Source organism: Sarcophilus harrisii, chromosome 1 (genome assembly GCF_902635505.1).
Source record: "Sarcophilus harrisii chromosome 1, mSarHar1.11, whole genome shotgun sequence".
Taxonomy (NCBI): domain Eukaryota; kingdom Metazoa; phylum Chordata; class Mammalia; order Dasyuromorphia; family Dasyuridae; genus Sarcophilus; species Sarcophilus harrisii.
Window position 1 is genome coordinate 695285243 of NC_045426.1, and position 16443 is coordinate 695301685.

Genomic DNA, 16443 nt, shown 5'->3' on the forward strand with positions numbered 1-16443 from the left:
ATTATAAAAGAAAAGGATATTGAGTAAACTTAAGACTTCTGCACCTATTAGAAACTGTAGGAGGCAATAAAATAACGCCAATGTACAATACAAGGTGATTTACTCTGCAAATATGAACCTAGCCATTAATAAAAAGAAGAAAAAATATTAAAAATGAAGAAAGATGAATATTCAGTTTAAAAAGAGAGGGGGGTGTTCCAAGTAAACCTGGAAATACAACTCAAATGGATCAGATTATTCACTTTGCAAATAGCCCAGACAACAGAAATAGAAGAAAGGTAGAATCAGTTTCCTCACTGAGTGTCCCTACATCAATGAAATCCTAGGTCGGGTTCTCTCCTAAAACCCCAAATAAACCCTTGTCCCATGCAAACATGGTCTTTCCTGACCCAGGCCAATCTCCTCCTTTCTTATACTACTCAAATTACTAGCCACTAAGGGAAGTCTTCCTTGCTACATCTCTGTTATCAATGCTCTTTCTCTCTACAAATTGCCTTGTATTAATTCATAAATTCTGGGAGCCACATTTGAGGAAGTACATCACTTATTTGGAAGGCTTCCAAATGGAGGATGGTGAATGGCCTTGAGTTTGAGCCCTATGAGGATTGACTGAAAGAGCTGGGCCTATTTGGAAGGGAGAAGAGAAGACTCGGGGGGATATAGAGTTGTCTTCAAGCATCTGTATAATTGCCTAAGAGCAGAAGAATCGGATCTATCTTGCTTAGCTCCAGAAGTCAGAACTAGCAGAACCAGAGAGGCAAATTTAGGTTTGATTTAAGGGAAGACTTTCTAATAATCAGTCATACAAGAGTGGACGCGGACTGCCTCCAGAAGCGGGAGGCTCAAACAAAAGACTGTGGCTCCTTGGCAAGAATGTTGGAGAGGGAAGGCTTACTTAGGTATGGTTTGGGCTGGTGGTCTCCGGGTCCCCTTCTAGCTCTGAGATTCTGTTGCTTCTTCATGGCTTGGATGATTCCAGTTCAGCAGCTGAAGCATCTTTCTCTCTTCCCTGCCTCAGCCCTTCCCCCTTCCCCATGCCTGCTTTGCCAGCAGATGAGCACTCAGTAGGAAGGCTGGAGGGGCCAGACTGTAGCCCTGTAGGGAGGCGGGGGGAGGTGAGGGAAGAGGAGGAAGGGAGACATGTCAGTGCTTGTATGAGTCGCCCCAGAAAACTCCATCCCCTGCTTGTATATAGTCAGGACAGGAATAGCATGGATCACTCAACCTTTCCGAGCTAAGATGGATATATATCTGAATTTCAACATCTCCATTCTTATGATCACCTTCTCCCCTGGGCTCTCTCCAAGGAAAAAAAATCACTGACTGATCTCTCTCCAACTCCCTTTTCTTAATGGACCTCTGACAATTACAACCCAGTTGTATAATGACGATGGTACACAAGCTATGCTATGTTGATAAAAGTCAGGGCATTTTGGAGTGGAAGAAATCAACAAGCATTTATTAATAAATGCATTATTAATAATATGCATCTATGTGCCTGGCAATGTGCTGAATTCTAGGGACACAAAGACAAAAAAGAACAATCCCTGCCTCGAAAAACTTACTTTCTCTCACAGATGATGACATGAATATACACATGCATGCATGTGTACATGTATACAGCAATATAATGCAATATATATATATATATATATATATATATATACACATATACCCACATATGTGTCTGTATGATGAGAACTCTAAATCAACTGGTGATTCTAAACCAGCTTATTTCCAGGAATTACTAAAATGAGCCCTTTTATTAATCATGACCAGATCAGTTTTCTCAGACGTCTTGTTAGCATATTTGAAACAACTTTGATGGGAACTCAGATTTTTCATAGTTTTTTTTTTTCCTCAGGGAGCTAACAATTTAATAAGAGAAACAACATGAAAATAACTGTGTACAAACAATTTATGTACAGGATAAATTGGGAATATTCCAAATGAGGAAGGCACCGCAATAAAGAAGGACTAGGAGGTAATGATGGGGAGGTGACTTCCTCAAGATCATCCAAGCAGTAAGATCAGAGGTGAGATTTACAAGAAAGTCTTCTCATCCTAGAGATAATGCTTTTTCCATTATACCATTGGTATGACGATTTCATACTGTCTTTAAGACAGTCTCAACATCTCAATGCACATCTTTGTCAATCCCTAGACCCCACTTTTATATCCCCCTCCTTCCTCTGAACAACAAAAAGTTGTGTCAAAGCAAGTTGCTTAATCATCTGTCTCTGCTTTGTTTAGTCATGGATGATTAAGTCCATGAGCTGTTTCATGTCACAAATAGCAAAACTCTGTTAATTGTGATGGATGTCTATGTCACTAACCCCTATGCTTTCCCAAATTTATATATATATATATATATATATATATATATATATATATATATACACACACACATATGTATTTCATACTATCACTTCACTTCCATCTTTGCTCCATGCATGTATATCTATATCATCCATCCATCCATCTATCCATCTATTTATCTACCCATACCCATGTCTGAGAAAGAATCTTTTAGAAGAGGTCATGCGGGTTTGCTTCGACAACTTTTAGTAAGGGGAAACATACTACCTCCTGAAGCAGCCAATCAATTGTTAGGGTATTTTTCCTGACATTAAAACTGATAGATGCTTTGCTTTAAATAGTTATGCTAAAGGATTAGTAATTCAGAAAATTTAAAGGAATTGGTCTGGCTCTTAGGGAAACCCAAAGAAACAAAGAAGCAGTGATAGGAAGTTGGGAGTGTCATCATAAATTGTTTTTAATATAATCCAGCTAAAAATAATGGAACCTTAAATGATGTTTAGTTATTGCCAATAGTCATTATGATTAGGTTGAAACATTATAATGCTAGTAAATTAGAGAATCTAATTAGTCCTTGTATTTGCAAGGGAATAATAAACATTTACACCTATCACCCAGGATTGTTGGAAGAATTATACAGTTGTGAAGTGCCTGAATTTTGTAAACAATGAGCAGTGTAGTGTTCAGACCTTGTAAGACTATAACGAAACAGATTGCAATCTCATTTACAGGTATTTTTTCTAATTGGCATGGAATGGAAACAAAATTGGGGAATTATAGAATAAACATTTTAAAATAGTGCTAAAAACAGGCCTAAGCAACTTCCAAGATATAACCTGGCATATGGCAGATACTACATAAACTATTGTAGTTGTTATTTGTTTTTCATTGTTTCACATCAGGGAAATGATGACATGATATGCAAGTGAATTGAATTTTTTTTTAAAGAAAAAATGAGCTGTGCAAAGCCACCAGCATCACTTTCTCCTTCATAATACTATGATTAGCATGAAAAGCCCAAGAATAATAAGATAAATGAAATTCTATGAATCGATAAATTTGAAAGTTATTTAACTAAATTATTATCACCTCCTTGGTGATGTTTTAAATACAAGAAAACTAAGAGAAATTGTTAAAGGAAATTTCTTCCTCTTTTTAATCTAAGTATTGTTATATTATAAATATATGATTTATTATATTGTTTCATTATATCATTCGTTTTTATATCATTATATATTTATTATATATTATCATATGATTATTAGAGTATATTTTTTTAAAATAGAAAATAAGAATAAGAATGACTTCTTGTTGGGAGAAAAAAATGATAAAATTCCCTTTGGAGATCTTTGTCTGAGATTTCTTAGGATGAGCCCTGCTGACATGGTGTCGTAAAACTCTGCAGGAAGTTGAGGAAGTGGAGCCTCTCCCACCCAAACTGGATAGGTGAAACTTTTGTATGATAAGTTGTATCATTTGAGATAATTTGAAAACTCCTGTAACTGTATCTTTTGATGCAGTTGCTTTGAACCAACTATTTACTATGTATGAACTTGTGGTGGAAAAATTGAAACAGCAATACAAGGAGAAACAGGTCTCCTGATTCTGGGAAACTGAGGAAAATAAATTGCTCTTTCCCAGAACTTCTATCACCAGGAATACTTTTTTAGTTCATAAAGGGATGGGAGGAGGGCTCTCAGTATGGCACACAAGGAATAATAGTTTTAATTAAGCAACAGTGGGTAACTCCAGACGTCACTCCAGGGTCAACTTGCATGACAGCTACTTGTTTAACTTGTATAACTTTTAGTCAACTTCCCTTTCAAGTCATACCCACTGGTGGTCATTTGCACCTCTCTTGGAGCACTTACAGGATTAAAAAGATTATTGTTGTGCCCAATAAATCCTTGAAATTGTTTCAAGGTATGATCCATTTTCCCACAACATGGACTCTGCTGGAGGAATCTCATCTTATTCTCATCCCACTGTATTCTAGAAATGGTCCGATGTTCTCCCTTTGGTTTTATCTGAAGAGCAAGGGGCAGTAGGGATAAAAGGAGAGGTAAATGATAGTTGTGAATAGGTGAAAAATTCTAGATGAAAATTTCAGGATAATATATGAGAAAAATAAAAATTAACTACCTTTAAGCTATAATTAGTGAAATTTTGCTATTTGAGCAATCTCTTGGCACTTTAACTTGTTATTCTAAGTCTTGAATCTGGGTATAAATGTCTGATTCCTCCTAAAGCTGCTGGTTCATCATTCAACAGAAACACTGAATTGCCATAGGTGGATGTCTGTCCCTGAGAAAGTTGAGAGAATGACTGTAAACATAAAGGTAGGATTCTTCTGCCCTAGCCCCATCTTTGTAAATAAGACATTTTCTTACCTGGTTAATTTTGATCCTGGCTATGACACTCTGTCATATAATTGGCTGCCTATGACTCATACCTGAGATCAAATAGAACTAATGCTGTTGTGTTCCTGCCTTTTTCCTCACATAGTAAATTCCATTGATAAGGGCAAGTATAAAGAAAATGAATCCAACTGGTGGTTTTTGGTTAAGTAATATATGCTAGTAAGAGATCATTTCAGATAATACAGATCATGGGTCACTTAGTTTATAAGAAATCATCCTATAATATTCTTTCATTATGATAGTATGATTAGTGAAGGATGTTAAAGTGAAAAATGTGACAATTTTTGAAGCTGAAATAAGGTTTTACATGTAAACAATTGTTTAAAACATCTATCTAATAATATTGAGAGGAAAAGATTTATTTTCCAATTCAGGTTCTTGTGATGCAATAATTAAAATTCTCTGAAGTTTCAGATGAATAGTATATTTTCAACATATTTTTATTTCTTTAACACTTAGATACCAAAAAAAAGAAAAGAAAAGAAAAGAAAAGGAAAAAGAAAAGAAAAGAAGAGGGAAAAAGTGGCCATGAAAAGTTATGCAGCAGAACATGACAGGATTTAGAATATGAGACTACAAATTTCCATTATGAGAAAGCCTATATAATAAATATTACCCATTGTGTTCAAAGCTATCCATCTTTTTTTTTTTGCTTCCTTGTAGTTTCTCTTTTGTTATTTATTCATTTTTCCCCTCCCCTCCACCTCCGCAAAGAAGGCTCTAATTAAGCACAACTAGATTAATTTGTACATATATACATATACATACAGGCACATACATATATACATAGATATCTATTATCATATGCACATATATATCTACAATCATCCATATCTATCTGTATAAGGATGTACCATCCTTTGTTCTCTGAAGATGGTTAGCTTTGTCCTTCATAAGTCTAATCTTTCTGTGTTTTTCTAAATCCACAAACTCATCACTTCACATACCACTGCAATATTCAAACCTTATACTATGTAATCATTTTGAATAGTCTTAAGTCTAATTAATAGTCTTAATAGGTTATGACTAACCTATAGTGTGATTTCCTTATCTTTTTTCTTCTGATTAAATCTATTTTAGCTTTAATATTGAGAAAAATGGTTACTAGTAATCAAATGATTATTAGCTTTATTTCTAAAAAATTCTACTTCTAAGCATTGTGATTAGATTTTATATATCTCTTTTTTCTTCTCCCTGCTGACTTCTCTGCTTAACTTGCCTTATTATTACTTAACCTACATTCCCCCTCCCCAAGGACGTTCCTTTTTCCTCTCCTCTTACCCTTTCTCTCCTTCTTTATCCCATTTCCATTTATCTACACACCCTTTTATACCCCTTATCCTATTCCTTTCCCTTCTTATTTCTTCTTAAATTTAGAATACTTTTATACTTACATATACACACATATACATATGTATGTATTGTACTATCTTTAACACATTTTTGACGTAAGATTCCAGAATTACCAGCCCTTCTCCTCCATATAATTTCCGTGTCAGTTCTTGCTTTTGCACATCATTTGTATAACAATTCTTTTTTTTTTCCTACATGTTTTTGTTTCTTACAATCACATAATACTCAGTTCTATCCCAATCTTTCTTTCAAACTACCCACTTAGTAATGGCAATCTTAGACATATCATTTATATTTCCATGTATAAAACATAAAGTCAGTTCTTAGTGAGTCCCTTGAAATTAATCTTTAATATTTACCTTATATTTCTTTTAAGTTTTATATATTAAATTTCCTATTAAGTTCAGGACTTTTTGCAACAAAATTCTGAAAGTCTGGTAATTCATTAAATATCCATTTTTTCCATTGAGGATTATGCTTAACTTTGCTGGGCATGATGTTTTTGATTGCACCCCTAGTTCTTTTGCTCTGAACTAATTCTTTTTATAGCTCTATTTTATATTGAGTTTATTCTGAGAAGTGGATCTAGAAGGAAGAAATTCCTTCAAAACGAATCTGGGAACATGGCTTGTTTTAGAAAATAAAATTAAATATTGTGAACTTTTTAAATCTACATAAAGGAGATGTGATCCTTAATAAATGAATCCATCCAAAGTTATGAAACTATGATTATTGGAACTTGCTATTATACCTCATGGAACTATAATTTATATTATTCTGAGTCTGATTCCAGGCATGATCATTAAGGAATCCTATTTGGCCAATAACCCTATGGTGTTGGTATCCATGAATTATATGTAGAGTTCTCATGGGGGAGGCTGAGAAAATGACTTTTGCATGGGTTTAGGTAAGCTTTTCCTTACTCACTATGAACTTTCCTTTAAAATGCACAATATTTAATTTAATTTATACTTGCTCAATAAAACTGGCTATATATGGTTCTAGCCTAAATTAGGGAAGCATTTTCCCTTGAATGTATCTATTTTCTTTCTAGGACAAATTTCTACTATCATTGCAGGTTATCAGTATAAATACAAAATTAAATTCTTACTTCATAAGTTAATACTAGAGATAATACTTGAGCTATTTAGTCTAAAAATTTAGTCTTTCTTAAAATTAATGTGAGGATAATTAGGTATTAATGGAACAGTTTAAGGAACCAAATTGTTGTTCTACTAATTACTAAGCCTAAAATAGAAATATCTTCATTTTTAAAAAAAAAGAACAATAGAATTACCTAAATGGGGAAAAAAATTATTTAAGTTTATTATTACCACCTGAATGTTGAGCATGTCTTGAAAGGCAAACATGTTTTATATAACTTAATTAGTCTGCATTGTCTTAAAATGGATTATTCAAAATATTTATATATCCTACCCCAGAATGTTTTGACAATTGCAATTATTTCAATAACTTTTAAATGAATTCAGTTGTGTATCAGGAGTCATCATTGCAAAAAAAATGGTCTGTTAACAAGTCCTTGGAAAAATCTCATCTTCCTAAGGAAGGGATGAACAGCTAAAAGAAAATAGAAAAGAAACCAGCAGGAAGTATACTTTTTCATTTAGTTTTAATAAATAGTTATAACAAAATTAGATGATTATATATACCAAATATAAAATTTAGGTTCAGAATTTTTTTAGTTTTTATTTGAATTTGACAATCTAAAAATATAAATTCTCTAGTCTAGTGATGTTCATATTAGTGCTATTAAAGTTTGAGGTTGATTTTATTAGCTGGCCTGGTTATTGTCATAGCAAGCTGGAATCATATTAAGATCCATTTTATCAGAGATTTTTAACAGAGAAGGAAATCTCTGCAAGTAACCTGAACTGGAGAAGCATATCCAGTATAAGTTGCCTTAAAGCCCCCTCATTCCAGGATTCCAGACGACTACAGGACTGTCAGAAGATGTTTCAGAGACTGGACAACTGTCTATAATGGAACATATAAGCCCAACTCTTTCATCATCCCCTCCACAAATAATTCCTAATCTTCTTCTTCCAAAGCCTGTAGTGAGTGGAATCTTGAATCCTCCTTTTCAGTCTTGTTTGGCTTTTGTTCTTCCACTAACAGTGATGTTCATGGAACTCAGCATATTCTTTATTTTACTCTATTCTCTATACTATGGCCATCTAAATGTATTGTATTGTTGGGGATGTTACCCCTCATCACTATAATGGAATGGTTTTGTCAAAAGTGCTTGAATTTTTTTTCATAAACTCAAAAGATTTCCAGAACCTATATGTATAGTAAACAATAGTTGCATTATTGTGCTTGAACAAATGCCCTGAATTTGCATTTGCAGTACATATCTTGAAGGGCATATTTTTCTAGGAGGTATTTTTCCCTCAAGGTTTTTGGACAGTGAGAGAAGCATCTTGGACACTTTTTTTTTAGTGTATTATGAGTTTATGTATATATTATATTATATTATGAATTAATGTTTAATCAAATAGAACATAATCAGTATGTGATAGTGTCCCTATTTCCTTCTTTTCTAACATCACCTTTGCACCTCAGTAAGGGGACATGCCCCTTCTCATTCTGTGTTGCCCATGGAGGATTGCCATCTGTGCATTTCGATTTTAACAATCCAAAGAAAGATCTCCGTCTTTCTGTGGATTGAAGGGGAGATGTGAGAAATAGTTCATTTGGACCCCTACACTATTCCAATAAGTGTTAATCAGCTTGATGTTTTACATAAATCATGTAGGGATAGATAGGTTTTTATACTGGGACTCAAACTTTAATTTAATGTTCCCTATTTGTTTACCAAGTTACAAGGCTCCGTCGCATAACCATAAAAATGACGATTTCATTCTGTTTTATTCAAAGCCCGTGGCCAAACCCAGCATGGATGGGATGCCTTGATGCTTTGGAATGAGCCCCGATTTGTTTCTCTGGACCATTTTCTCTCATCCAATATGAGCAAGGGAGCATCTTAGGACCGCTTAGTCAGTAGAGATTTCCCGTGCTTCACCCAATCTGTGACATCCTTCCTTCCTGCCACTTATATGTCATTTTTGGCCCTCAAGAACAAAGTCTATCAACCAATGAGATTCTGTATTTTGCATATTTGGATATCAAACTCTTTAGAAACAAGGTACTGGAAGAAGGGGGCACTTCAGATTGTGAGAAAGATCTGAGGTTCACTTCATTAGAGGGGTTCATGAACCCCATCTTTTTTGTTCTACATTGGACGATTGTCACCCTCACACTCCCTTTTCTCTTTTGACATTGTCACCCCTCTGTGCAGGTCCTCTTACCCCTGGACTATTCCAAAAGTTGCTGGGGAGAGGAGTCAAAATATCTCAGATTTCTTCCCACTTCAGTCCATATTCTATTCAGCCACTAAAATGATTTTCCTAAAATGGAGCTCTGGCCATGTTATGCCCTTCCCTCCCATTCAATAAACCTCAATGGGGGCTCATCACCTTCTGGATCAATTTTAAAATTCTCTTTATGTCACTGATAAATGATCTTTCCCAGCATGCATCCCTTTTTGGCTACCTCCAAACAATGTGACTGCTTTACATATATATACTGTCCTTACCCCGCCTGTACCCCACTTTCCAATTCTAGCTCCCTTTTCTTTGTTGTCTTCCCCTATTAGTATGTAAGTCCATTAAGGACAGAGAAATTTTTGCTTTCTTATATTTTTATCTCCAGGGATTAGCCCAGTGCCTGGAATATAGTAATTACTTAACATTTTTGGTTAATTCATTGATTCATCAATCAGTCAACCAATTAATTCATTGATTCAGCCAGATTGGTATGAAGAGAAGAAACATGTAATAATATATTATATATAATATAAAATATAATATAATATAATTAAAAATAAAATGTAAAAATATATAATATAAAAATTTTAAAAAGAAATTTAGGTTGAGGCCAGGTAGCTGTGTTAGGGTTCACTTGACCCCTTCTTGGCAAAGATACTGGAATGGCTTGCCATTTCATTATGTAGCTCATTTTACAGATGAGGAAACTGAGGCAAACAGGATAAAGTGACTTGCCTAAGGTCGCACTAGTGCTTGTCTGATGTCAGATTTGAATTAGGAAGAGGAGTCTCCATGATTTCAGGTTCCATTCTTTATCCACAGCACCTATGGAGAAGCTGTTTAAAAGCTCAACTGTGGGGTTTCAATTTTAACCTAGAGATAATAAGAAATCAGTGAAGTTTATTGAATAGGGGAGAGACATCTTCAGATTTGAGCTTTAGGAAAACACTTCTTAATGTTTCCTGGATTAAACTGAATTGACTTTGAAATTTAATGGCCAGATACTTAAAGACTCCATGCAAAGGCTTTGATGGACCTAACACTGTTAAGGAAAGCTGGGTTAAAATGGCAATTTAAAGAAATTCCCAACAATTAGTGGGCGGGTATAATTTTAAAAGTCCCATTTCTCAAAGATTAAAGTCAACACAGTGTGGGGAAGAATGGATCGCAGTCTGCCAGACTCTCTATATCTCTGGGGAACACAGGTGGGGATATTGCCATTATGCCTTTGGACTTGCTTTGGAATTTGGAGGGAAGGAGGGGAGATAGGATAAGAAGTAAAATTTTAAGAAACTTCCAAAGATGAATGGGTTGCTCTAGGAGATAATGGATTACCCCTCTAGAAGCCCTCCCCTTTTGACTTAATTACAGAGAATTACTACAAGTTGTGCTTTTATCAGTAAGGGATCTTGAGGTTAGAATATCCAGCCTAATAAAAGTAAAAATTTAACATAATTTTTATTTTTTATTAGAGCTTTTTATTTACAAGATACATGCATGGGTAATTTTTCAGTATTGATCCTTGCAAAACCTTTTGTTCCAATTTTTCCCCTCCTTCCTCCCACCTCCTCCCTGAGATAAACCAATACATTTAAAATTTAAAGTATATTTAAATAAATATATTATATATATATATATATATATATATATATATATATTCCAAGTTATTTTTTGCACAAAAGAACTGGACTTTGAAATAATTAAAATTAACCTGTGAAGGAAATCAAAAAGTGAGGGGACAAAAAAGGGAGGGAAAACTATGGGGGTTCAACTCATTTCCCAGAGTTCTTTCCTTGGTTAGTGGTTCTTTCATTATTGAACAAATAACATTTAGGTCACCATTTTGAAAGGGTCCATCAGAATTGATCATCATATAATATTGTTAACATAATTTTTAAAGAAATAAAATGTATTTTGCTATAATCATATGCCCACCAGTTGCCACTTTTTGATCTCATAGCACAGAAAGGAGGACTAACCAATTTATGAGAAATTTAAAAGGAGGTTTTTTTGTTTGTTTGTTGCTGAGGCAATTGGGGTTAAATGACTTGCCTAAGGTCACACAGCTAGGAAGTGTTAAGTGTTTGAGGTCAAATTTGAACTCAAGTCCTCTTGACTTCAAGGTTAGTGCTCTATCCACTGAGTCATAAGCTACCCCTAAAACAATTTTTTAAAAAAGCAGTGTAATTGAAAAATCAACTTTTGGCATCCAAAGGGAGGTCTTACCCACCAGCTACAAATCTTATTTCTGGGGAATTTTCTTTCCACTTCTTTCTCAAACCTTGATCCCCATATGACCCAGGGATATGAAGGAAGTTCTCTTCCAAGTTCTATATTGCTTAACAGAGCAAGAGAATTTCAACTCTGTTGGCTTCTTAACTCTGAAACAGGTCGATAAAGTTGGGCCGTGAGACCAACTAGTTTGGTGTTAGCCCTGGTAACAAAACATATGCAGAGAAATGAAGCCAGCCTTGAAAAAAGCTCATTATTGGATCAAGGTAGAAGACATTCAGATCCATTTTTTCCCGTGTCCTTTGGTAATAATAGATGTTTACTCATCAATTGAACTCAGACAAGAGGTAGCCAAACTGAAGGAAAAGGTCCTTCACTCACAATTTAAGGAGTGGATATTAAAGAACCATGGGGAAAAGTCTGACCCCTCCATATGACTCTCAGTTTTGCCTGCCTTCCACCAGCACAGGATGGGATGCTTCAATTCAACCATTGCTCATCCCGCCCTTTCCCACTCAAATTGCAGTTATGTCCTACAAATGGCCTACATGAATGGGAGACCTAAGACATAGCTAGCTTGTCACAGCTCCCGAGGATACTTGCTTTCTCTCTAACATACACCTTGTAACCAGGATATCTACAGTGGTCAATACATGTCATACAACTTTAAAATAATGAAATTTGTTTTTTCTACTTTTCTAAAAAGTCTTTTTTATTGTAATCTTAAATACAAAGATATTGGGGGGAGAAGAACAGGAAAGAGAATTATAGTCGAATTGTTTAATATTTCATATGTAATTTATGATGTATTTAAGTATTATATAGACATATGTCCATAGGTATATGTACATAATACAGCTATATCAATTTATATATCCATACAGTGTATATGTTATATGTTTATACATATGTGTGTTTGTGTGTAATTTAACGTGCTTATACCACTTTCTATACTTTTTTCTTCTCTACAGTTAAAAGGTGGTTTATTGTCATTCCATTTGATTTTTCTTCATCCCTACCTACCACTGGCAATGAGGTGATGGACTAAAGACATAGAGCTAGCTTTGAATACAATCTAATGTACATTTATTGTGTGTAATTGTATAAGGACTTGGGCTAAGCATTAGAGATGAATGAATGAATGAAAAAATTACTAAGCAATAGGATGGATGGGTCAATAAAGAAATGAATGAGAAAATACCACGGATATATGTTCTAGCCTGTTGGGAAGCTTATTGGTTGGTTGTGCTTTGTTCTAGAAAAGGACCAAAATGATATCACTATGTTAGAGCCAAGTTAGTGTATCTGACTATGACTTGATCAGAACAAGATAGTCCCTACCTTCAGGAAGCTTACATTCTAATATCACATGTATCAAAGACATCTAAAAGGGAATGGTGGCCAGGGGCTGTCACAAGGGTTCTGATTGTCATTTCAAAAGTGAAAGTAACACGCAAAGATGAAAACACAATTAGCTTTGCATTCAAGGGGTTTATGATCAACTGGAGATGCTTATTTATATTTCACCATGTGATGCAGCCTGGCTAGACTGAGCCCCTTCCTTCCAAAGAGAGGAGGCAGGAAGGTACCAACAGCCATGGCTAGATTGATTAAGGGCTCCAGGAGGGCAGCCCCTGGTGTTTATGCTTCCCTGGCCTGCTCACTGTCACTATGGTCAAAGATAACTAGGGTCTACTTGTTCTATGTGGGCACACTTGTAAAAGGAAGCAACATCCTTCACCCATTTCAAGTTCAAACTCCACAGACCACCAAAAAGAATATTAAAACAATACACAGAAGAAAATGAAACCCAAAAGAGTGGTTTTGTTACTATTTTGTTAAATTTAATCCATAGCTCAATAACAATATGCTAACCAAATATAAATTCATATTTTCATATATTGTATTCATATTCTCTCACTGTCTCTCTGTGTTTCTGTCTCTCTGTCTCTGCCTGTCTCTGAGTTTCTCCCTCTCTCTCTCTTTTTCTCTATCTCTCTGTTTCTCTCTCTCTCTCTCTCCCCTTTTCTCTTCTCTTCCTCCTCTTCCTCCCTCTCCTTGTGTTTTTGTGTGAATTTACGTGCTTATTTATGATTGTAAAGTTCATAATACAATCAAGAATATAGACTGGACCTTTGATTTCATTAGTATAAGGACATCCCTCTTAAAGAAACTCCCATCAATGTTAGAGTTGCCTATAGCTTGAGATTGGGTGATAACGCCCCTGTCCCACAGACTGTGTCAAACACAGGGCTTGAAATCAGATTCTCTTGCCTCTGGTTCCCTATCCATTATGCAAAATGGTCATTTAAAATAACATCACACACATAGATCTTCACTTGCCTGAGTCACTAAAAACCGGCCTTGCTTGTCTGGGGCTAGCTCACATGAATTTTTATCTCTGAATCAGGACCAATATCAAGCAAGACTAGGCGAGTTGGTCCAGCACACACATCTTCCATATCACTTTATCCTCTAAATCAGTTTGTGTGCTATCAGTAAACCCCTATCATTACGGATCCAGTGTATATAAGACTATCTCTCTATCTTTATGTCTCTCTCTGTCTCTGTCTCAGTTTCTCTCTTTCTCTCCATGTCTATTTGTCTCTGTCTCTCTTTGAATGTCTGTTTCTCTGTCTGGGTCTCTCTGCCTCTCTCTCCCCCTTGCCCTCTGCTGTTCTCTCCTCCTTTCCCTCCCCTTTTTCTTCTTTCTTCCTCTTTCTCTCTCCCTTTCTCTAACCCTTTTCTTCTCTCTCTCTCACCCTTTTCTTCTCTCTCTCTCTCTCTCTCTCTCTCTCTCTCTCTGTTTCTCTCTCTCTCTCTCTCTCTCTCTCTCTCTCTCTCTCTCTCTCTCACTGATCTAGAGGAGTCATCTTTAATTAAACATTCCCAGCACAAAGTACTTTCTGAGAGCACACCCCAACTTCGAACATGCATGTGTAGAATCACAGGTGTTCAGGCACTTAACACTACACCCCCATTAAAGTCCCCCCCTAAAGACAGTTGATCAGTCAGTAAGTATCATTAAGCACATAATGTATGCAAGACACTGTGGGCAGGAGCACAGCCTCAGACTTCAAGGAGCCCACACTCTGATGGGGAAATCCATGCAGCTGACTATATAAGCAGTCCCCCCAGCCTCTGTTTGGGCCCTCCAGACAGGAGGAAAGCAGCCCTCAAAAACAGCCCGTTCCACTCTGGGCCAGCTCTCAGTGGCAAGGATTCTTTCCTTAACATCCTACCTAAATCTCCCTCTCTGCCACTTGCACCTGGTGGCCCTGGTTCTACCCTCTGTGAACAAGCAAGACAAGTTCAATCCCTCATCCAAGGACCAGATAAGGGACACCCAGCTCGGGAGCACCAGGAACGTGAACCCAAGTGTTTTCATTCCAATCCCTGTGCTCTTTTCTGCTACAACAAGAAAGTTCTCCCAAAAAGGCACCCACCTCTCCTCCTCTGCCTTTCCACGAGACCGAGGGACAGCAGCACGGTATATGCACCCAGGCGATTTGTTTTATTCTTGTTTTGTATGTTTTGAGGGCAATCATGTATTAAATCCTTGACCACAAAAGACCTGCTTATTCAGAGAACAAACTAAAGGATCTAAAAGAACCGATTTTAAGGAGGGCTCAGTGACCTGTAGCTGAGAGCCAAAAGAGCATCTCCTGCTATTAAACTAGAACACCCAGCTCCTTTTGGAGGGGAGAAATTAGGGTGTATCAGAGTGCTCACAACACAGTCTGTTCCCAGGCCAAGGACAATAAGACCAGAGGGCAAGTGAGTTAAGCTGGGGTTTCAGGCGTCAGGCTTCAGGCCCTGATTCCTTAGAAATAGTCCCCTTTCTGCCCCAGCTCCCAATCTGGTACAATCCCTTTAGGACCTTCCTTCAGTTCCCCTGCCGGACCGACGGGGCTCCCCTGGGCATCTGTGCCCAAGTTCACCGTGGGACTCCAACCCCACGGCGCTGGGGCCCAGCCTCACCCAGCCTCCGCTGAGCCGGAGGGAGCCTCGGCAGCCGTGGGCTCCCCCCGCTAGCACCCAAAGGCCATGGTACTCACTGGTTCCCGGAGCCTCGGCCTTCCAGCCTCACTCCCTGGCGGCCCCCACCTCTTCCCCTGCTTTTCCCATTTGGAGCTCCCGAGCTGCAATTAATCAGCCAGGAACCTGATTCAGCCTCACTGCCAGTGTGACTCGGAATGAATTAGGATTAATTGGCGTGGCTTGGCCCCTCCCCGCCCCCAGCCAGGGGAAAGGCTGGGGAGGGCTCCTGGGCTCTGGAGGCAGATCCCAGAGGAAGGGCAGGGCAGGGCAGGGCAGGGACACTCACCCGGCTCTGCTTGGGGCTGCCCTCGGACACGCAGGGGAGGCAGAGATCTCCCTGCTGCTGCCGCCTCCCACTCAGCTGCATCCCCTAAGTGCCGGGGGCCCTTCCTCCAGCCTGACCTTTCTTCCATTTCAGAACCCTTGCTGAGAGCTTGTGGCTCGGGTTTCCTCTGGGGGACCCGGCCTGGCTGAGGGAGGACACACGTCGGAGTTGTCAGGCCGGCCCGGAATGCCCGGCCCGGGCCAGGCCGTGTTGTGTCTGCCGGGGGCAGCGCCAGCTCAGGCGGGAGGGGGCCCAGCAGCCCAGCCCCGCCGGGGTCGGCCTCACGTGCTGCTGGCTGATGCCGGGAGACCCTGGGGAGCTCGGGCTGGGCCAGAAACCACAGCAGAACTCAAAGGCGGACCCGGCTCATCTCAGCCCGGGCCTCGTGCTTAACTGGGACCCCAAA

At 37.9% G+C, this 16443-nt stretch overlaps 1 protein-coding gene across 2 annotated transcripts in view; it reads right to left on the reverse strand.

The window, feature by feature from the left end:
• The window catches only part of NOS1 (nitric oxide synthase 1), a 415858-nt gene extending 399925 nt beyond the window's left edge, over positions 1 to 15933 (reverse strand). Inside the window, exons 1-2 of one of the 2 annotated variants that reach the window (XM_031948665.1) lie at positions 15730 to 15933; positions 896 to 1095 (exon numbers count right to left, since the gene is read on the reverse strand). The gene's annotated coding sequence lies outside the window, so the exon portion shown is untranslated. The remainder of the gene's footprint in view (positions 1 to 895; positions 1096 to 15729) is intronic. The other variant, XM_031948666.1, reaches the window with a different exon arrangement.
• Positions 15934 to 16443: the final 510 nt, after the last annotated feature.